Source organism: Macaca nemestrina, chromosome 12, assembly GCF_043159975.1.
Source record: "Macaca nemestrina isolate mMacNem1 chromosome 12, mMacNem.hap1, whole genome shotgun sequence".
Classification (NCBI taxonomy): Eukaryota; Metazoa; Chordata; class Mammalia; order Primates; family Cercopithecidae; genus Macaca; species Macaca nemestrina.
This window is the reverse complement of record NC_092136.1, coordinates 115768484-115792201: the sequence shown is the minus strand read 5'-3', so window position 1 is coordinate 115792201 and position 23718 is coordinate 115768484. Positions and strand designations below refer to the sequence as shown.

Below are 23718 nucleotides of genomic sequence, written 5' to 3'. Positions count from 1 at the left end.
CCAGTGTGGACTGACAAAGATGCATACTTCTCAGCATTACCTGCAAGCCCCTTCATTCTTCTCACTGCTGCTTCCTTGCCTCCTCCCCACTCCTCTCTCTCCTGTCTGCTCAGGTTCTCTTCTGTGCTGCAGTGGACATGCCAGGCTCCTTTGACCCTCTTGGTGAATGCACACACTGTTGTCTTCGCTTGAATGCTCCTCTCCTTGCTCACCCTCATCCACCTGCCAACATTCTATTTCAGGTGTAACTCTACTGCTGCCTCCTGGAAGGTTCCTCTTCCTCAGACTTATCTCCTGTGTTGATAATGTAGGATGCATCCATGGCTTTAGGACATTCCCTAAGTACTTTTTGCCTCTCAGATCATGCTCAATTATAATTGATTATTTGCATTTCAGATTCCACTGCTCTACTGTGAACATCTCAAAAACTAGAATTATGACTCATCCACTTTCCTATGCCCAAGGCACCAGCATATAGTAAGTGTTCAATAATATTTGTAAAATAAATGAAGTCTCAGTTCTGCCATTTACTAGCTATTACTTTGAGCAACTCCCCTAACCTCTTAAGCTTCATTTTCTTCCTCTATAAGTGGATAGAAGCTAATGATTGTTGAGTACTTCTATGCATCATGCCCTATATTGTATGTCTTTACATATGTTATTTTTCACCACAAACCTCAGAAATAGAAACGATTCCTCATCCTATAGGTAAAAAAAGGGAGAGAAATGAAGCAAATTGACCATGGTTTGGTCGTCAGAGCCAGAATTTGAACTTAAGTCTGTCTGACTCCAGAGCTCTTTCCACTACACCAAGCTGCCAATAAAATGGAGAAGACTATCGACCTCACTGGGATTAAATGTGATAATGTATGTGAAAGCACTTTGTAAACTGTTAAACGCCATCAAAATGTGAGATGATATTATTGTCATTAAGATCTGCGATGGTCTGCACATCATGGTCAGAATTTTCAGTAACTGATATTGGAAATCATTCAGTTGTAGCTGCCTGCTAGGGCCTATGGGAATCAGACACCTCTCTGGGGCTATTTCCGCAGCATACTTGCTCCCCTGCTTGTAGATGCAAATAAATAGCAGCAATGCAACAGGAGGCCCAGTGGAGCACAAGGATGCTGCATGCCCCAGGAGAAACAATGATGTGTATGCTTGTCAGTTACAGGTTACAGCACCCTATGAATGTCCTGCTGACACCATTGTGTTTTAGAATCTTCAGGCTGCTTTGTTGTTGCACCATCCCATTTAGAATCTTGGCGTGTGCTGAGGGTCGCGAACTGCACTGCTTTTAGCTGCTGCCACCAGTTTGTGAATCATCCTGTTTACAATCTTTCAGACGCTATCTGGGTGGCGCGCCTGCAGAACAGCAGTGATATATGGCATTGCCTGCGTCAGGGAGGTGACAGGGAACCGCCATGAGAGGCAAGATTCACAGTCAAAACATATTGCATTTAGCTGGCCATTTAAGTCACCCAAGGCCATCAGGTAGGTCCTGACAGGACAGCTGACCAAGGGCATATGATGGTCATGGGCCACCAGAGTTACTTTCTCTTGTTGAAGGTATGGATGGTGGAAATAAAGCCTTGCATTTTTACTGACCATGCAAACTGCCTGGGCAGTGGAAGGTTAGCTCCTTAATTTTCTCTTTCATCGTTTGAACGCTACTTAATTCCATGTAACATCATTGGCTTGTTAATGTCTCTTGTTTTTTATTGCTGCAAAGAAACATGCTCTAACCAATCTGGACAAACCATGCACATGTCTGTAATTTAATATCTGCTGACGCTCGTTGGAGACATTTTTCTTCAAGCATATTTTCCCTGGGTCTAGAAAACCTTTCTTGTGACTTGTGTCCCTCCAACATCCTTTTCCAAACTCAGTTTTCCTCTCAAGTTAATAAACAAACAAAAGCAAGAGAAGACTTTACAATGATTAAATGAAAAGGCTGTGTAGAGAGATTCCCCTGGATATGGAATCAAATTTTGAAAAAGTTTACCTTATTTCTTAGAAGCTATGAAATGTGATTTCCTCTAATGAGTAACAACTAATTAAGGCTTGTGTGTTAAAGCAAATGCCTCCCAATTTTATCCCTTCAGAGGCAGCCTCCTCTGAACGCTCTCAGCTTTGTCCCAGAAATGGTGGCCCATGTTCAATTTTGGAGTGCAATATGTGGGACTGAATCTGATTTAAACATTGCCAGCTCGCTCTAGAACATTCCTAATATACTGTGAAGTGCTAAGACATTTACAATAGTCTGGCTTTTCTACTGCAAGTAGATAATTAGTCACCCTTGTTCATCAACAATGTGTTTAGATATCAACTTATTTTAAATTTCTTTGGGGGCAGACACATACACACACATTATATATAATGCATATATATACACATTATATGTACGTAGAGACATTATATATTATATAATGCATATATATAATATATATACACACACATATATATATAAAATCCACCATCTTCTGGTGATAAAACAGGAAAGGGAGTTAATGTGTGTGTGTATAATGTATATACATTATATATAGATGTATATGTATATAATATCAGGTACATACATTATATACATAAAATGTATATATACATTTTATATATATTAACACTGATGTGTATATAAAATGTATATACATTAATGTTAATGTGCATATATAAAATTGTGTTTGTGTGTGTGTATACACACACACACACACACACACACACACCCCTTTCCTCTCTTTTCACCAGAAGATGGTGGATTATGGATCATCTGCAGGCCATGTTATTACCCCCTGCAGAATAGTCAGAGAGAATCGGATCAAGTGATAGAATAGACTTAATCGTCATCATTTTCATCCTAAGTACTTAACGTCCTGGCTTGCAGAACCTCTGTATTTACTGCGGAGGGGTGTGTATATGTGTTGCCATTTTAAAGATGACAAGAGTGAGGCCTGAAACACAAAGTAATTTTCATAGGCTGAGCAGTTCGTAAGGGTGGGAATCGAACCTGATGCTCTTGATTCTCTGTTCCAGCACTCTACACTGGTCCAAGCTGTTTCCAAACACTTTAGGGACAGTAAACATTTAGGGTTCTCTGGTCTTCTTGCCTCTGTCTTTGACCATTTCTGTTGTTTTGGGGAGCTGAGGGCATCTGGAAGGAACCAAATCTTATTACTCAGTGCCTAAGTTGTGCCCCTGAGATGCTGTAACTTACAGGAAACAGCGCTGAATTGAAACTAATAGCCCAGCATGGCTCACTGCAGTGTTCTGAACTTACCTACAGATTTGCTGTGGTATTACTTATGGAGATGACAGATTTAGTGTAGCTCAGCTTAATAAAATAGCATTTATTGGAATATCTGCACAATTAGAGCACACTTCAGCCAATGTGGCATCATACACATTTAGACACTGTTCTTTGGAGACTGACATGAGTTCCGGCAGTTGAAGAGCAGTTGGGATACAGGGAAGGTACCCTAAAAAGGATTAGGAGAAACTTCCCAGCTTTTAGGAGACAATTCTCCTTCATGCCCCATTCCACTTTTGAGGGAATATCTCCATCACAGGTGCCTATGTTGTATCAGGGTGTTCTAGTTCCTGAGCAGTCTCTGGAGACAAGTAGGTACAGTTGAACTTAGCCAAGCAAACTCACTTTTCACCTCTGTGATCCTGGACATGTATCCCCACCTCCCTGGGCCTCCCTTTCCTCATCTCTAAAATCTGGGAGTTGGGTTAATAATCTCCAAAAGGCTAGAATTAGAAGTCTGTTTCTTCGGGGTCATTCACTCCACAATCTAGGATGAAAGTAAAGCGTTCAGTCAGCATGACTTGGGGGAATCATCTCTGCATTTCACAGCTCTGAACTCCACCTAACCCCTGTCTGCCTCCCACTCCCAATAGCAGATATTACCTAGAACTACCTGAAGTCACTGAGTTCCCAGACACAGAATGCAATAGGAGTGGGATTGTGCCCTCAAAGTCTTGTCTTTCTTGAAAATGTCTATGGTAGTTTTCTATAGGGTCTCCATAAAATGGTCATGAGCCTAAAATGACTATTGAGGCAAATAGTTGATGGACTATTTGACTCCATTGAGTAACGTGCCAGATGGTTTTAGAGCTGTGTAGACATAGTCCTGGTCAAAACTGTTGAAAGCATTTGTGTAGGCAAGCCCAGCCTCAGTTAGTGTCACAATGACCAGCTGGGAAGTGAAAAATGTAACCAAACAATGGACTGCTTTCTTTTCATCAAGCCAAATAACCAGTTTTACTGATTTTCTTTTCCCACTGACTTAATTGTTTTTGCAACTGATATGACTCACTTCACAGATTGTTTCCAATCATACGGGTGCAGCCCGAGTTGTGGAGCATTGTGGTTACTGTTCCTTCCACCCCAGTGAGGTGGGAGTTGAGAAGTCCGGTGACTCACCACAGGCTACCAGCCATGTGATGGCGCTTCGTCACATAGTCCTTCTGTGTACCCAGCACTTTGCTGCGGACATGGAAATAAACAGATGCTGTGAGATAGCAACACACACACACACACACACACACACACACACACACACACACACTATATCAAGAAAGTATGGTCAAGATGCCATAAAACTCAAAGGGCTAGGCATCTTGAAACTTTGTAAATAGCCATTAACCCAGGACAAATTGGGCCCATTAATAAAGAAAAATGCCAATTTCATTGATTTGCCTGTCTTACAGTTCACTTGCTTCTTTTCTCGGTGTGACAAGCTCCACCTCCAATCATCCTGCACTCTCTAACGGAGAGGCTAGAAACTAGCACTGGCCTGAATCAGCTCTGTGGAGCCCAAACTGGAATGCATCTCATCCAACTTTGTGGAATGGAGTAGGAGTGTAGTTGGGAGCTTAATTGAGCAGATAAACTGGTCAGTAAGTCACAGAAGCCACATCTAAAGGGGTCATCAATGCAGGGAGCACCTGAAATGGTTATAGGGTGTGAGGGTCTGTAAGCGCCAAGACTTAGAAAAGGATGAATGTAAGGAACCAAGTGCTGAAATGGGTGAGCAAAAGTCCTACAGTGGGTCCTACAGAATGCCCGAGACAGGCAGCTGTTGATGGTGGCTAGTTTCCTACCAGCTCCTGGGCCTCTGGCTGAGGGCAAGCCAGTCCTGAGATATCAGAGTAGAGACATGGCACTATCATTTTGCAAAATGCTTTCTACCAATTCGTTTCTACTAAAGTTGAATATACCCATGCCCTATGATTCTGGCAATTTCACTCTTAGCTATGTAGAAATACATATGTATAACCACTAAAAGACCTGTTAAAGTGATCAGAATAGCATTATTCATAGAACCCCAATCCAGAAACAACTCAAATGTTTCTCAACACTGGAACTGATCATTGTGATTTACGTAGAAATAGGATAATATGCAGCAATGAAGAAGAACCAACTATTGCTTACAAACATATTATTAAGCAAAAAAGAGGTAGGTACAACATAATGTACTGTGTATGCGTCCATTTATATAAAGTTCCAAAAGAGCCAAAATGAATCTATGGTGATTTAAGTCAAGTGATCACTTTTGGAGACAAAGGTAGAAGTTGGCGGGTAGAACGGGGCCCAGTGGAGTGTGGGGAGTGCTGGGAATTTTCTATTTCTTGATCTAGGTGGGAGTTATGCTGGCGTATTTACTTTTTGTGTATATCGTAATCACATATGAATATTTATATTAATAAAAATTTTAGGCAGGTTATAAAAAGGGGGACAGGCAAAGTAGACACAGGGGTATAAAAGTCCTCTGTCACGAGGTGCATTTCTCACGGGAATAAGCATGACTGCACTGACCGATTATGCATATTTCGTCTTGCCTGGTGTCTGAGGGTGTTCAGTCCGTGTCGTCATCTCAGAACTTGGCTGAAAAACTGAAGACTGAGGGGAGGACAATCTGATGTCCATGCCCTTCACCTAGAGAGGAATGCCCAGAAAGGGGTGGTTGTGGCAGGGTAGGTGAAAGTACAAGTGCATGCTTGGCAGAGTAGGGAGAGTATAAAGGGGTACGGAAGCAGGGAAGGCAGGGACCACTGGCTTCTCACATCTGGACTGTGAAACCACCATCTGATGCAACACTTCTCAGAAGCACCCATGCTAATCTCCACCAGCTGACACCCCCAGCCACATCTGCACCACCCCAGCTAATCACTGCCCACAATTGCCTACACCTGTCTTCCCTCCTGCCCGCCCCTGCCACCTGCCTGCCTGCCACTTTCAGTTCCCAAGCTAAATCAATAACAAAGTCCTCTGAGGGCTACTGCCTGGCTTCTCTGTTGATGCCTCCTCCCCTTAAACCCACTTCCCCTCCTCCCCTCTCCAAGCCTGATCCATCTGCCCAAGCTCAGCTCTGCTTCGACAGGACTGGCAGGGTGGCTCTGGTTGCAGACAGCATGGCCCTCCCTGGCCTTAGCAGCTGCCGATGCTGCAGTTTAAGAATCACCATGTCTGGGGAAAGTCCATTAAAAGACAGTAGCAATGTATATTGTGCAGTGACCCTCTGGGCACCCAATTCCACCTTGTTAATGATCTCTTTGAAATAGCCAAGGCTGCGGAGGGAGATGTGGTTCAGAGGTCCCCAGGACTGTGTTGTTAGGACACAGCTGCACTTGCTCTGTTTGGACATCATTCAGGAATCGCTCTCCTGCTAATGGGGGCAGGTCCTCAGAGACCCACTCAGCCAATTAAAATGCTCTTCAGGAATGTGCTGAATATCCAGCCACTGGGCAGATCTGTGAATGTTTATCCTGGCAAGGAGAAAGCTAAAGAGGTAGCCATCTATTCCATGTGGAGGAACACATGTTCCAATGGCAAGTCTCATAACTGTTTCTCTTCTTAGGACACTCAGGTGAAAGTGACATATTCCAAACACACTCGCTGCCTTAACAGAGGTGATACACAATCCCCTGTAATCCAGCTGTGACTCTACCACTGCCCTCCCACTCAAGAAAGCAAACTGAAATGCAAGTAAAGCAAGAGAGATGTTACGATAAGCACTCTTTCAAATTTTCTCTATTTTACAAAATCCCCATGCCAGCAAGCCGGGCTTCTTACCTATTTAAAGTTTGAGAATAGGTTGAGATCATTTTGGCCCCAAGACCTCTAATCATTCGCTTTATCGGGTAAAACTGCGTGGGAGATTGGGTTTGCGAGAGTGCCAGCTATCCTGAGGGAAATCTCGGAGGGAACCAGCTACTAGATGGTTCAATTAGTCTTTCACCCCTATACCCGGGTCGGACGAGTAAAACATTTTACAAAATGTTATTTGTTATTGGTAACAAATTACTTGCAGTGTACCTCAAAACAGATGAGGCAAACTACTGTGTTTTGACACCTAAGCTAAGAACTGTTGCTAGGGAATATGGAAACCATTAGCTAACCACACTATAAGAAACACATTGGTGACAGGATATAAGGAAGAACTTCCAGGTAGTAAGACTTGAGCATTCGATAAAAGCTCAACAAACATTTAATGAGTGCCTGCTTGGTGCCAGGCTCTTTCCTAGACTTGGGGTATGATTGGTTATTGCAAAAGTAACTGGAATCTGTGAATATCTTTTTTTTTTTTTTTTTTTTTTTTTTTTTTTTTTTTTTTTTTTTTTTTGAGGCAGAGTCTCACTCTGTCGCCCAGGCTGGAGTGCAGTGGTGCAATCTCGGCTCACTGCAAGCTCCGCCTCCCGGGTTCACGCCATTCTCCTGCCTCAGCCTCCAGAGTAGCTGGGACTATAGGCGCCCGCCACCACACCTGGCTAATTTTTTTGTATTTTTTAGTAGAGACAGGGTTTCACCGTGTTAGCCAGGATGGTCTCTATCTCCAGCCTCGTGATCTGCCCGCCTCAGCCTCCCAAAGTGCTGGGATTACAGGTGTGAGCCATGTGAATATCTTTAAGAAAAATGTAGAAAATCACCTAAAGCAGAGATTTGACAGAAAATGGCCTGGGTTGATGACATTCCCAAGATATTTAATTCCCATTTCCTTCCATTCCTCTCCAAGCACTTAGGGATGATTTTGGGGCTATAGTCAGGTCTGGGCCATAGAGTCTGAGTCTAAGAAGCAGCTCTATCATGTGGTTCATAGTCTCACCTGCCTGGTCACGAGTTCTGTGAATTCATGGGCTTCATCCCAGAGAGGGGGTGAGAAAATGGCTCTTAAACGTGATCTTTCTGTGGAGGGAGGGTGCCAGTGCCCTCACTACCATGGCCCTGCTGATGGGAACAGTGTTGTCAAGGGTCCTAAACTGGAAATTAAGAGACGTAGATTCTAGCCCCACTAAAGCATAATAATTTTAGGCAAGACATTAAGGGTCCAAGGCCTCACATATCCACCCAACAATGAAGGCTTCAATCCAGGATGTTGAAGTACATTGCTGTTAAAACACAGACCCCTGGAAGCTGGAGAATACCATTACCCTAACTCTCCATGGGGAAATCTCACACTGTACCATTCTATTCTGTCCTCTCATGTTATGACAAAGTTCTGTCCATTATTTTTAAACCAGGAGCATACCTCCAAGCCCACTACCCTTCTGTGATACAGTCTTTCTGTCCTTTCCAAACTCCCACTCCCTCACATTTAATCATCCAATTATTTTCCCTTTCCAGAATTCTCCTTAATCTCCTAGATTAAGAAGAGTAGCATGTCCTCTCTGGCCTCATTTGTCTCCCTGAGCCTGTGCCCCTGGCCAGTCATTTCACCTGCCCTCAGCCAATCTGGAAGTTCCCACTCTCCTGACCCGTGAGTCCCTTGGTGCCAGAACCCAAACACAGCCCAGGTTCAACCTGCTGCCCTAGCAAACACTGCAGGAGAAAAAAAGTTATGGGTCCACCCACAATCTATAAGGTGAGCTGGGCCACCATCTCTTTGGGAACCATTTCCTTAGCTTTAACTGACCTTCCCATCAGAACTCTTCCACACCATCCTCATTTTCCTCAGTCTCTCCAATCTGCTGCTATCCCACACCCTTACTGTGTGAGTTGGCTAGGTCTGCTGTAGCAAATACTACAGACCGAAGCCTTAAACAACAGAAATTTACTTCCTCACAGTTCTAGAGGCTAGAAGTCCAAGATCAAGGTGTTGGCAGAGCTCGTTTCTTCCAAGGCCTCTCTCTTTGTCTAACAGATGGCTACCTTCTCCTAATGCATGTCTGTGTCCTAATGTCCTCTTCTTGTAGTGAGTCCTATTAGATTAAAGCTCATTCACTCATATGCCCTATTTTACCTCAATTTCCTTGTTAAAAGCTCTGTCTCCCAATACAGTCACATTCTGAAGTACTGGGGATTAGGACTTCAATATATAAATTTGGCAGGGGAGGGATGCAATGTAGCCCGTGCTACGTACCCTTAAATGACAACCCTGCTTTCTGTTTATTGGAAGACAAGAGCCATCTGATTTACCTTCCCCAGTTGCCCTGCTCTTTGCTCCAATGATTCCCAAATTCTCAGATGGCCTCTCTCTTTCCCTCTCTCAGTTCCAAGTTAGTTTGAGTAATAGCTTTTCTGGAAAGCTTTACCTAGCCCTTGGAGCAGAGTAAAACATTTCTTCCTCTGCAATGTCATTGTATTTTGCTTCCAAAATAAAGAAAACTAAGCTCTCTGGAAGGCCTACTGTGTGTTCATCACTGTGCTGGGCACATTAGCGCAATGTTCTTGTGTGATTGTTGTAGCAACCCAGGGGAGTGGCGGTTAAAGTTGAGAAAACTGAAGCCCTGGGAATTTACCTTCTCCTGAGTGTCTCAGTGGGTATGTGGTCAGAGTTACTATTCAAAATACCACAAATGTTTCTGTCCTAGAATCTAACAATTTTCTACTGATTCTTTCTACCTCTTTCTCTCCTACAGGGAAGTGGCCATAACTTGCCCTTTCTTTATGCAAAGTGCCCTCCCACAGAGGAACCTAGCCCATGCCTCTTGAATGGGTGAATGAATGAATCTTCTTTATTAAAACTAAACTTAGGAAGTCATGTTCTTGATCCCTTCTCCTCTGAGTCCTTCTCCAGACATTTTCCCCATCACCTTGCATCTTTAACATCTTCCTTTCCACTGACTAATTCTCTCCACCTTGGATACATCTTCTCTATTTCTCTTTTACTCTTAACACCTCTCTGTGCCTTGATACCTCAAGCTATCCAACTATCACTTTACCTCTCTTTCCCCTCAATCTAATTGAGACAGAAGCCCTTCTCTATGGAGATGCTACTTCAGAAAGTCCACTGTGAGATGTTGGCATTTTTTGATGCCACCCAAAGAGCCAGGTTTAGGGACCTCCAATCCATGCTCTGGGCCTCCACTTCCTTACCTCATTGACACTTGCAACTGGCTTTCACTGTCACCAACAAAATCACTCTTGCAAGGTTTTCAAAGACTTTCTAAATGCCACATCCTCCTTGGGCCTCTACAGCATTCATCTCAGATGGTCTCTCTCAGGATCCCTTCACTTTTGCCACAACTATCTCTCTGCTCTTCTTATTCTCTGTCTACTGCATTAGTTGCTTGTTGTCTTCCCATCTACCAGGTGGAAAATTCTCCAAGGTCTGATTTTCTTCCCTTCTCTCTTTTTTCTCCATATTCTCTCCCCTAGACAATTGTATTTAATTCCCTAATTTCAATTACCTTGTCCATGTAGATGATTGAGAAATAAATATCTCAAACCCCAGCATCTCTCTAGAGTTCTGGACTCAATTACCTTTGTTTTAGGAAGAGCTACACCTTTATGTCTGTCCTGGGTTCTCCCAAAAGCAAAACTTGAGGCAAGAAATGGGTGCAGGTAGTTCATATGGGAGGTGATCCCAGCATGTAACAGTGAGTGAGCAGGGAGAATTAGTCAGGAGCAGGAAGCACTGATGTGAGGAACATCATCAGGATCAGTGCTGTGGGCAATGGAGCCTCCATTCCACTGGGACCTCCTGAGAAGTTGACAGATGCTTTCAATTGTTCTTCTGAAGGACTGAAGGTGCAGCATTGATCCCATTCCCCGTTAGCTGGGAGTCTCCCAGGGCATTATGTCCCCTACACTCAAGCTAATCTGTGGGCAGTTCAAGCAATCTCCTAGGTTTTGAAGAAGGTCCTAGGGCACAATGTGGAAAGAAGCACAGAGGACCTCAAGGTGGGATTCAGGTCAAGTGCTGGGTGAGTCTGAGGCCATGTGGGACTCTCCATTACAGCTGTGCTGCAGTCAGAGGTGGATCAAAGGGAGATTGACACCATCAGCATCCTTTCTCCCAAGTCACTCAACCAAATATCAAAGCACAAAGCTGCAGTGACTTCTGACTCTTCACCCCTCATCTTAGTGTGTAGTTATTAGAACCATGTCCTATTTATTCCAAACAGACTTGCTTTCCAGCATTGTCCCATCATGGCTTTCTCATGATTGCCTTAGCACGAGCTTTTTATTGCCATGTTCTGACTCGTATCTATTAACTTTTATCTCTACTGTCTATCTTGCCCCCTTCCAAACTACCTTACACATAGATGCAAGATTATTCTTATCAAAGATAAATTTAAGTATCATAAACTGCTAAGAAATCTTCCATGGTTCCCAATGGATGGCCAAAATGTGTCCAACGTCCTTAACCTGGCATCTGATACCCTCTTTGTTCTGCCACTGTTTCATCAGGGCAAAAGTGTTATTCTTATTACCCACCTACCCGTATTTTCTCTCCAGGACTTTTGACTTCTTTACACTACTCTAATTTATTTTTGCATTTACATCTTTATTCTCTCCTTTCCCCCACATAAAATTTTCTAGATGGCAACATGCACTGAAACCATTCTAATCCCACCTGTCCTTTTAGGCCCATGTGTGTACAATATTTATCTCCTCTATGAAGCCCAAATACACATCTACTTCCTTTCTCCTGAACTCCAAATGCTTAATCTCTTCTTATCTTTTCTTCATTTATTATTATTATTAGCAACATGGTTGCATTTGATTTACCTTTTCTCTAGGTAGAGTGTGGCCAGCTCCTTGAGGGTATGGGTGATAGCTGCATCATCTTTGACTCTTCTGTGGCATCAAGCACAGTGTCATGCACAGTAAATGAAGGGAAAAAAGAAGGCAGGAAAGGAGGAAGAGAAGGAAGAGTAAATCTGATATCACACTGAGAAACAAGCTGCACAGAAGAACAAATGCTAGGAGCCAAGTAAGGGCCAGCATATGCTAACCAGCTCACCTCTCCAACAGACTCCCACCTCCTTGAAAAGGACTTTATTGTTGCTCATTATCTCACCTGCCCTTGCTGCTGAGCGCCCACCTGGAGTCAAGCGCCTTCTGCCTGAGACAGCTGTTTCTGATGTCTGGGTAAAGGTTGTGTAGACTTCAGCTGGGGAGAACTGGCAGGAGGAAGGATACCCTTTCCCAGTTACAGATGGCAAAGGTGAAAAATACATAAAGAAAACATGCCAACTGTTTCCAAACCACCCTTAGGTGTGTCAGCACAATGTCCACAACAACTAGGTGAAATGAAAAAAGATGTAAGTCAAACATGGTTTTCACTACATAATGTCGAATACTTGGTTTCACTAAAGTTGTAGCTACCCCAGACTGTCAGATTGCCTGAATCAGTCAGTATGTTTTCACTGTCTGTCTGTCTGTCTGTCTATCTATCTATCTATCTATCTATCTATCTATCTATCTATCTATCTATCTATTTATCTATCTATCTATCATCTATCTATCGATGAGTTTTAACCAAATCACCAGTGTCTTCCAGCACCATAGCAGGATCAATTGCTAACCATAAGTCTTCAGATATCCCAAATGACTGGTTGATTTGGTCAAACATGAGGCTGGACTCACCCATCAATGACATGACCAACTCACCTGTGACTTTGGCTTGGTGCCGAGTCAGCCTCTGTCACAGACTAGCCACACTTAATTAAATCAGCAGTCAGAAAGATTCCACTGCTTCTCAGTTCCCTGACCCCATGAATGGCAGAAGGCCAGAAATAGGGCCTGTGGGATTATTCATGAGCGACAGCCAATCACAACCACCTAACTTTTCCTCCTTACCTCATGTTCCCATTAGAATAGAGATAGGCTTTGATTTTTATTCCCTCAATATGCTTTGCTTAAAAACCAACTGGCCCTAGGAAACACTAGAAAGAGATGGGTATTATCTTCAAGGACATCCTATTTTCCCTCTTACATCACCTTTCCTCATTTTGGATCACCCATTCCAGTCTCCTGTCCCTGAAAGCAGTGTCACCTACTCTAATGTCAATTTTATAATCATACCTCTCACTCCTTTCCTGCTCCTCTTTTCCTTCCATCCAAACTACCTACTGTGTGTTATCATGCATCCATCCTTTCATTTATCCATTTAGAAGATAGATACTGAGCACCTATTATGTGCTCAGATAATGACCCATTGTGTTGGAGCTGGGATGCACGTGGTAATATGCTCCTTTTGAACATAATACCTTAATATAAAAGAGTGATCCAAGGGGTTGGATTACAGGCACTATGGCAGACCCAGAGATTGAGAGTCACTATATGAGGACAGACAGGATTTTAATGACTTTCTGAAATTAAAAAAGCAGTTGATCTGTCCTCCGCTCCTTCTTTCTTTGGTCAGAAGCCTGGCCTTTCCCTTGCCATTCAAACAGGACTTTGTGCAACATGAAAAGGATGAAGGTTCGCATTCTCAAGGACATTATGATTGATGGGATTCCTTGACTTACTCATCGTTATAAACTTGAATGAAGGACAGGACCATACAGAAAGTGGATTGGTCTCTTCTTCCCCTCCAGGAAAAGCAAAAAGTACAGCACTGCCCAGGCCAGCAGTCCCAGCCATAGCATCTGTTCGTGGTGTCCTATCTGTCTTGGAACCCAACGAGTCCACCATGTGATTGATGGTGTTCCACTTGATAGGGAACGGAACGAGCAATGATTTGTCATTCACCATAAAGTACTGCTATTTCATCTGCTCCCATTCCCTGGGACACAGCTCTGGCTGTTTGCTCTATGCATCAATTTATAGTTTATCCTAAGACTAATGATGTTGTGTTTACGAGGCAAGGTGGGGCTTTGTTTTTGTGTTCTACCAGCAGAGGATTACATTACTGATTGATCGCACGCGGTTGTCTGAGGCAAAAACATTTTGAATTGATACCTGGATTTGAACTACAATCAACTTCCTCGACAATTGCCTCTTGGTGCTGAATAGATCAAGGAGCTGCAGCTTTCTAATAGGGCCTCAAGGAGATTTTGACAATCCCTGTTTGAAGTGAACAGTTTGTTGAGGTGTATGGGAGGCAAATAGATCATCCAAAGGGCTGGTCTGTGGCTTTCAGGAGCCCAAGGACATGCTCTAAGACCCCACTATTCCAAACAGCTGAAATAGGCAGGAACAGCCGTTTGCTGGTATCTGTTGAACAATCAGTTCTCCTAAGCAGGGTGGGGGTGGGAATAGACCTAATTTGTAGCATTACCAATTTCTCTGGTGTAAATATTCCTACCATGGCCAATTTCAGGCTACCAATGTGATGTCACTGAACACAAATTTGGGAAGGAAGGCATACCAGTAGCTCCAACACACTACTCGACAAGAACTGGTATTTATTTATTATATACTGTCCTGTTCTAGGAATTTTTTTTTCTGATGAGAAAAGTAGGGTCCAGAGAAGGTATGTAAGTTACCCAAGGTCACACAGCGATAAAGTTAAGTCTTCTCATGCTGTGGCTACACTCTTTTTGTTATCTCCTGTAGTCCAGAGTGTGGAACTAGCAGGTAGTAGGGCCAGCTGGTTAACCCCAGGCTCTGATTTCAAGGCCTATGCTCCTTCCGTACACTATGCTGCTGCTACAAAGAATGGTAGGATTCAGGCTGTCCACGTTTGTCTACACTTCTGCCATTTAAGCCTGGTCAGTTCTGCTCTTGCCCAGCTTGCATTGGTGGGGAAATTCAAGTCTGCCTCTGTACTCATCTGACAATTTCTCTCAGCCCCAGGAACTCTAAGGAAAAGGATATAAGTTTTCATGGTGACTCCTGCCTGGAATCTGGAAAGAGACAAGATGACCCCTAGGAGATCCCAATCATAACAGTCCAAGAAGCCAATTCAACAACCAATTTGCCTGGAAATCTAAATGACTTCCCCTTTGGATTTATTTTCACCCCTTTTAATTTTCTACCCACTGTCTTTGCTAGTTCATTTCCTTCCTGAAATTCTGAAGCAAATGAGGCAGTGCTGGTGGGGGGGCATGAGCACAGGGCTGGGGCAGTGACCTGCCCTGTGCTCTGTCTGGCAGACTCTCGTGCAGTGCAAAACAGCAGGGCATTAATGGCTATTAATATCCACAGAGGAAGTGCCGAAAGGCCAACCGCATAATTACCATTTATTCATCATATCAACTGGTCTTCAGCTCCTTCCGGTGGCATGTCATATTGTCCTGGAGTGGGAAGTTTGGGAGGAAAGGGGAAACAAAGAGGAGGATCAGCAGCCCTTTCCCCACCACCCTCCCTCCCCTGCTGTGATGGGACTGGGGGTCAAAACGCAGGGCACTGTGGCTCTCTGAGCACAGAGGTAAACAGGAAGCTCTGGGCACGATCTGGGTGGTAGAGAGCAGTGGTCAAGGAGGGCAGCTGCCAACCAAGGGCAGCAATGCCAGGCTGTTCTACTGCTATCTCCTTTCTTAAGAATTGAGCTCCACAGCTGCAGAAGAAGGCTGTGTGGAGCAAGCAGAGAGGGGATGAGACCAGAGACTCTGTCTGCAATTCTCAGCTCCTGAGAAGTGAGTGGATTTTGGACTGCTCGTGAGTCCAAGTAATTTCCTAAGGATGCGTAAAAAGGAGGTTATCCAGCCACCCTTTCTGGCACTCACATTTCAGGTTCCTGGGGCACCCTGCTCCTTAATCCCATCCCCTGAGAATGGAGTACTTTGGTTTCTGGGGACTCCAAATCTGGACAGGGATGGTGGGGAAGAGATTAGTGTTGTGTTTTTTCTTTCCCCCTGGTACCAGCTTGACTGGCAGCCTGGGCAAAGAAGAGCCCATTCTAAATGCTCCCCGGGGTCCAGAATGGAACTCATTACATCAAACCTGCTGGTAGCCAGCAGCTCTGCTTTGTGAGCTGTGAAACAAATGTTTATCCACCACTCAGTGCGGTTCAAAGCTATTTAAGGAGCTCAGGGTGTTGAGCTGCAGGCAAGAGCTATGTGTGCAAGGCCAGCCCTGGCACCAAGTGCAGTGGGCAGATCTGGGGACTGCAGCCTCCAGGCTCCCCGGCTGCAGGATTCAACTGAGGGCAGAGCAGTCACAATGAAATGGCCACTTTCTCCTCGTTGCATTTTGTCTTTCATCTTAAGCCCTGTCCTGTCTTTCTCTCATTTCCCTTTCATTTGCCTTCCACGTTTTTATCTTTTCTCTCTCTCTCTCCTCCTTCTGATTGTTTCTTCCTCTCTATGCCTTTCTTTCTTTTCTTTAGCCTTTCTTTATTCTGTTCTCCATTTCCTTTTATTCTTTCATTTTCCACTTCTCTTCCCTCAGATAGGCCTGTGGCTCCCTCATTATACTCTAATATGCATTATTCTCTGTCTCAGTGATGAAATCCACAAAATGCACGGAAGAATAAAATAAAGCTAAAGCCTTTACCTGCACAAAACCACAATCTAAGGAAAAGTTGGCACAGTGTGAACCTAATGCGTACTTAGGGAAGGAAGAGAGGTCAGCAACAGAGCGTGCCCAGTGTAAGTTCCAGGAGCTTTTCTGGAATGACATCAGGTGCCGATAATTCCCTGACTATACGTGCCAGTGCCTCCATGTGGTAGCATCATGTGCAGTGTTTTTGTTTTTTAAAGAGCTGTGAAGATCACCAGTCACAGGTGAGAAAGCTGCAATCCACGACACTGGTTTCCAGAGTCTGGTGGAGGTGGCTATGGAACTTGTGTATGAGTCGCTTCTGTTTTAAGACAAGAGGTATTGGTGAGGATACCCAGAGAGTGCAGAGGAATGAGGGAAAGCGAGGTGGCAGTCCCCACCAGGGGCTCGACATCTACATTTTCAGTGATTCCTCATTCCTTACTTTACAACTATTGTAAAGTAAATGTTGTGTTCTGACTATCTACTACCGTATAGCACACCACCCCAACAGTAGCTTAAAGATAGAACCATCTTTTATTTTGCCCTGAAATCTTGGAGCTGCCTGAGCTTGGCTAGGCAGTTCTTACTTGGGAGGGTCTGTCTTATAGTTGTAGCCAGGGAGTAGCTGGGACTGAATTCATCCTTAAAGCTTCTTCAGTACATGTCTAGAGCTTGGGCTGCAAAGACACAGACAGCCAGGGCTCTCGGGCGTCTCACCTGTTGTCTGACGTCTCTCCAGGGTAGCCAGGGATCTCACGCAGCAGCAGAAGGCTCCCAAAGCAGGTATCCCGAGAGAGACCAGCAGAAGCCAAAGGTCTTTCCTAAGCCACCCTTGGAAGTTTCATAGCATCCCGTTCACTGCATCCTAATTCTTGAAGTCTGTCTCACAGTTTATCTCGGACTTTCAAAGGGAGGAGACCTAGATTTTGCCTTTTGATGGAGGAGTATCAAAGAGTTTGCAGACAGGTTTTAAAACCACCACATGTTGTTAAGCTGTTTTTTTACCACCCAAGGTTCAGGTAGTTATCCAGTCCTGCTGTGAAGTTTTTTTTTTTTTTTTTTTTTTTTTTTTGAGACAGAGTCTTGCTCTGTCGCCCAGGCTGGGGTGCAGTGGCCGGATCTCAGCTCACTGCAAGCTCCGCCTCCCGGGTTTAGACCATTCTCCTGCCTCAGCCTCCCGAGTAGCTGGGACTACAGGCGCCCGCCACCTCGCCCGGCTAGTTTTTTGTATTTTTTAGTAGAGACGGGTTTTCACCGTGTTAGCCAGGATGGTCTCGATCTCCTGACCTCGTGATCCGCCCATCTCAGCCTCCCAAAGTGCTGGGATTACAGGCTTGTGCCACCGCGCCCGGCCTGCTGTGAAGTATTGCAGTGGTTAAACACAGATGTTGCAGCCAGACTGCTGGGCTCAAGTCCCATATTCGTTGTGTACGAACACTGTGATGTTGCACAAATCACTTAATATTTTGAGAATCAGTTTTCTCATCTGTTCAATGGTGATAATATTCCTGACTCACAATATTGTTGTAAAGATTAAATTAATATATATTAAATACTTAAAATAGAGTCTTACATCTTGTTGGCATTCTACAAGTATTTGTTATTTTTATTTTTATTAGATTCCCATTTTATAGATGAGAAAGCTGAGATGCAGAGAGAGAGAGAACTGATTGGCCTCTGTCACATAACTGGAATTCGAACACAGTCCCAACAGATTCCAAAAATCCTCTCTGAGTTCCTGATAGCAGCACCTCTTCCCTCCTATACAGAGCTGCTCCCAACTTTAAAATCCCTGTAAGTCTAGAATTTGGAATTTATAGGCCCCCAGGCCTTGGAAGAAGGTCTCCCAGGAGCTAAACTCTGGACTTGTGACCCACCTTCACCCTCACCATTTAAGTCCAGTCACAAAGAACATGGATGGGGAAAGCAAGGTCCCTACTCTGGCCTTCTATGCACATTTCTGACCCTTAGGGGTTAAAAGGGTAGAGATGTAAGAGGAGATGGCCCCAAAATACAGAAACAGTACCTAATAACATTTGCAGGCAAAGGAAACAATACTGGATCTGACTTCAAAAGGCAGTTTTCTGAGACTCTCAGTTTTGGTTCCTGTCTCTGTAAAGAGAACTGTACTGTGCACCACGCGGTTTTTACCAGGATCATGTGAGAGCCTAAGGGAGAAAGTCCCTGGTGAACCACTGGGTCCTGGCCACCTGCCAGTCATGAATTGAGCCCAGCAGAGAGCAAGGTGATAGCCTTGGACAACTGCCCTGCTTAAGCTGGGACATGGTCAGAGCAGCCCTGATGTGGGGAGAGGGCTGTCCTTTGGGCTGTCGCAGCCTGGGCTGGTGTCCAGTCATGGTTTCAGATTGCCCATGGGCCTCTTTGACAGGCATGCACTGTCTGGAGCTTGGCCTGCACATTCGAAAACACACAGTTATGAATGCATGCAGTCTGCACACTGAAATGTGTCTCCCACATGCATCTACACACACATAAACACACACACTATCTTTGTCTGATGTCCACCCTATGCAGAGGTGCTTCAGATAAACACCTGTTGCCTCCTAGGCCAAGATGAGGGCATGGATGCCCCCACCCTACCATCTGAGAGCCCAGCATTGCCTGAGGTCCCTGAGGCCCTTGCGGGAGGACAGACCATCTTCTTTCGGCTTCTCAAATGCACAGCTTCTTCTCAGCGTCCACTGCCATGCAGCCTCCAGCCCCCATAGCCACAGGAGCCCAGCTCCTGGGTACGCTGCCTTGTACTTAAAACAGCCTCTCCTTGATCCCTTGTAATCTCCTGGCTTTTCCTCCTCTTTTCCTTTTTCTGCTTCTTTAGCTCCTCCTTTTCATCCTCTGCCACTGTCTCTCCATGGAAGCCTCCAAAGGGCATGTGAGCCCCTCCCCAAGGCCTGAGGAAGGAGCCCCTCTTGGTCCCCATGGAAGGGGGCAAGGGAGGAAAGGAGGTGGGGAGAGGGTCTCTGGAGTCTGGGGCACAAGCAAATATCTGAGCTGAAGGAGTGTCCTGCTTCCCAATTCCAAATCCTGAGAAGATAAACTGAAACACCAGAAAGCACAAAGCACAGTAGCTTAAAGGCAGCAACTTGGAGGGGGTGGCCTGACCTGGCTCCCTATCCTCACACAGGAGGATGGCCAGAGTGGGTGGGGCTCCCAGACATACACCCAGAGTGCTGCCTGTTCTCTGCCAGGAGGAATATTCTCCCTGAGTGAATATTCTACTCCCTCTAGCAGGCACAAAGCTCAGGCTTTGCCATGGGGTGAGAGTGTGGGGAGCGGGCTGGATAGAGAGCTGATGATGTCCCTGTCCACAGAAGCATATGCATGGCCCAGAGCTGCAGGATCCTGCCTGGGGGAGTCTGAAGCCCACCACCGAGTAACATTTCAGGGTTTTCAAATCAAGTCAATCCTATGGGTTAGCTAGGGCAAGGACCACCATGCCATTTGTTAGATAAGGAAATTGAGACATAGGACTCAGAAGATTCACTACAAAGTATTGCACCATGAGGTGGGGGATGAATGACCATTGACTCATCACCAAACTACTCTCTACACTAACTTCATGGCAATTCCTTGAGCTCTTCTCCTTTACATCCTGGGAAGTCTGCTTGTCAAGGGGCTCCTAGGGATAGAAGAGGGGATCACATTTGGTGGCTCTTGGCTCTTCCTGAGGCCATGCCTGTAAGCCACTTTCAAGGCTCTGTTGACTTTAGCATTAATGAAATGAGCTCTCCCATGCAGGGCATATGTGTTAGTCTGTTCTCACACTGCTATAAAGACATACCAAGACTGGGTAGTTTATAAAGGAAAGAGGTTTAATTGACTCACAGTTTGGTATGACTGAGGAGGCCTCAGGAAACTTACAATCATGGCAGAAGGGGAAGGGGAAGGGGAAATAAGCACTTTCTTCACCAGGTGACAGGACAGAGAAGAGCAAAGGAGGAACTTCTAAACACTTATAAAACCATCAGATCTCGTGAGAACTCACTGACTCTCATGAGAACAGCATGGGGGGAAACTGTCCCCATGATCCAATCACCTCCCTCCCTCGACAATTCGGGATGAGACTTGGGTGGGGACACAGAGCCAACCCGTATCAGCATGTGTTTTCTTTCCACCAAGTGCTTTTGCATTCATTATCCACTTGGTCCTACCACATTTTTGTGGAATTGGTTCTATTATTATTGCTTTACTTACTACTACTATTATTTCTATAGTGCTTCAATAAAAGAAGGCTCATTGAGTTTTGGGAAACTTCTCAGAGTCCTAAGAGAAGTATGTGACTGAGTTGGGCATTGAATGATGGCCCAAAGAGGAGGAACCCCTGCACGTCCAACACACACACACACACACACACACACACACACACAATGTACTTTGGTCACTCCTTGGCTTACAAGCCAATAGATCTCTCTTTAGATTTCCAGAGTTTTAGAAGCTGAATTTTGTCCACAGTTGAGTCATGGCCAGCTCCCATGAAGCCACATCATTCAGGTCATGGGGCTTGAAAGGCCAGGAAAAGCCACCAGTAGCCACTATCCTGCCCCTACAGCACACTTCTGCACATGCACACACAGACACAACCACACACACACACACACACACACACACACACACACACATACACGTCCAACACATACTTGCTCTGGACAGGTAGAAAGGCTCTTAGCTCTCTGCTGTTTTTTTCTGTTCTTGGGAATTTGGGCCTAATGAAATGGATGCATGCATGAGGAAGGCCAGAGTGTGGGGTAAGAGTAGAAACCTCTGGGAAAAGGATAATACCATTTCAGCTTGGGCTTTCCTAGGAATAGCTGGTAGGGGCTTTGGATGTGAACGTGAATCATGTTTCTACTGCTCAGAACCCACTGTGGTCCCTGCAGGAGTCTCCAGAAGTTGCCTTTAAGTTCCCTGAGCTCCCCTCTCATGTGCTTAAACTGTAGAAACTCTTTTAACCTCAGACAATAGAGGGAATTCTCCTTATAAGGTCCCTGGTCAATCATTATCCAGTCCCTGTTTAAACCCTTCTAGTAACGGGGCTTTCCCTGCCTCATCTCTGACCTATGTATGAGTAGGCATGTATGATGAATGACTACCAGCTGTTTCTCTGAACTTCTCATCCTGAGACACAAGGGGAATCCCCTCCAAAGTTCCCTCTGTCCAAAATTCTCTCCCAGGAGCCTCCTTCAGTTATGAGACATCCCACCAAGACATAGTTATAGCTCCACAGGGCTACCTCAATGTGCAAGGGAAGGACTGCAGAGTAAGGAGAAAGAAGAGAGGGGAAGGGAAGGAAGAGGAAGCAGACCTGCCTCCCTGTCCCTCGATGTCTTTTGCAGCTGGAACTTGTTGGGGGTGTGGAGGGTGGGAGGTTCTGCCACAGAAGGAGATTTTGCAGCCTCACATGATAATGAGCAAAGATGGATCATCTCCAAGTAGATCACCCCTGCTCACAGGTTCTTCTGGGAAGTGGTACAGTGCAGTGGCTGAGGGTGGGCTTGGGAATCACATGACCCTGGCTTGGAAATCCAGCCTTGCTGCTTACTTAGTTCTACAAATTCTCTGAACCTCAGTTGACTTCTTTGAAACATAGAAATAATACTACTACATTATGCAGTCATTGAGGATTAAATAAGATAATTAATGTAAAGTGCCAGGCACATGTTTTGAATGTAGAAGGTGCTCCATATGTAGTAATTATTATTATTAAGCCCAGAAAGCTCTGTCATTCAGGAATAAAAGACTAATAATAATGATAATAGCTACGTGCACTGGCTCACACCTGTAATCCCAGCACTTTGGGAGGCTGAGGCAGGAGGATCACTTGAGGCTAGGAGGTCAGGATCAGCTTGGGAAACATGGTGAGAGCCTGTTTCTATAAAAAATAAAAAAAATAGCTGGGGGTGGTGGCATATGCCTGTGGTCCCAGCTATTCGGGAGGTTGGTGTGGGAAGATCACTTGAGCGGGGGAGGTCAAGGCTGCAGTTAGGTATGATTGTGCCACTGCACTTCAGCTTTGGCAACAGAGCAAGACTGTGTCTCAAGTAATAATAATTAATACTACTAATAATAGCAGTGAACAATTACAAGATGTTTATGATGTACCAGGTCTTCTTCTAAGAATTATATCTATTAACTACTTCTAATAACAACAACCTTGTGAGGCCACTACTATTATTTCTCTCATTTTACAGATGGAAAAGCTGAGGTGTAGAGAGCTTTTAAAAACCTGCCCAACTCTATACAATGGGTGGAAGGGTATGGTGGACCCTATGTACAGCTGGGCAATGTTGGAAAATCCCTTCCTCTCTCTGGGTCTTAGTGACTACTTCTGTAAAGTGGGGGAATTGATCTATTAATATTTTCTGGGTTATCATGAGTATTAACTAAAATGGTGGGTAAAAATGGTCAGGCATGATGTCTGGTACCTAGTACCATTCAGTCTTAAAGAGGAAGACCATTCCAACACGTGCTACCGCATGGATAACACCTGAGGACATTATGCTCAGCAAAATGGGCCAGTCGCAAATGAACAAATCCTGTGTGACCCCACTTGCATGAGGCAGCTACAGCAGTCAAATCTGTAGAGACAGAAAGCAGAATGGTGGGTGCCAGGGGCAAAACCGGGAGTCGTTTGACGGTCACAGGATTTCAGTTTTGCAAGATGAAAGAGTTCTGAACACCTGTTTCACAACAAGATGGATATACTTAACACTACTGAACTGCACACTTAAAAATGGTTAAATGGTACATTTTATGTTATGTGTATTTTACCATAATTTAAAAAATATATGTGTATCATCTCACTTTTAAAAAATGTGATTGTATTTAGATATATGGCTACGGACATTTATACATGCATGAAAAGAACCCAAACGTAAAGTATTTACTCCAAAGTGTGGACAGAGCTTTTTGTGTGAATGGGAATACAGGTGATTTTCATGTTACATTTTTCATATTTCAATTTTCTATGTTTTCTTTAATGAGCATGTTATTTTGTCATAAAAGTAAAGTCATAGAGAATAAGAGATTTTTAAAAATAAATTAAAAAATATATATATATATATTTTTTTCCCACACAAGTAGTGTTAGGAGTTTGTTACGGT

General features: G+C 44.5%; 1 long non-coding RNA gene across 2 annotated transcripts; it reads right to left on the bottom strand.

Annotated features, from left to right (window-relative positions):
* Positions 1–2611: 2611 nt before the first annotated feature.
* LOC105481655 (uncharacterized) lies at positions 2612–23585 on the bottom strand. 2 transcript variants are annotated; one of them, XR_011611086.1, is made up of 4 exons: positions 12246–23585; positions 11954–12022; positions 4317–4486; positions 2612–3791 (listed from the first exon to the last, which is right to left on the bottom strand). It is a non-coding gene; the product is annotated as an uncharacterized lncRNA (long non-coding RNA). The 2 variants fall into 2 exon arrangements; XR_011611085.1 differs by lacking the exon at positions 12246–23585 and having other exon boundaries at positions 11954–12237.
* Positions 23586–23718: the final 133 nt, after the last annotated feature.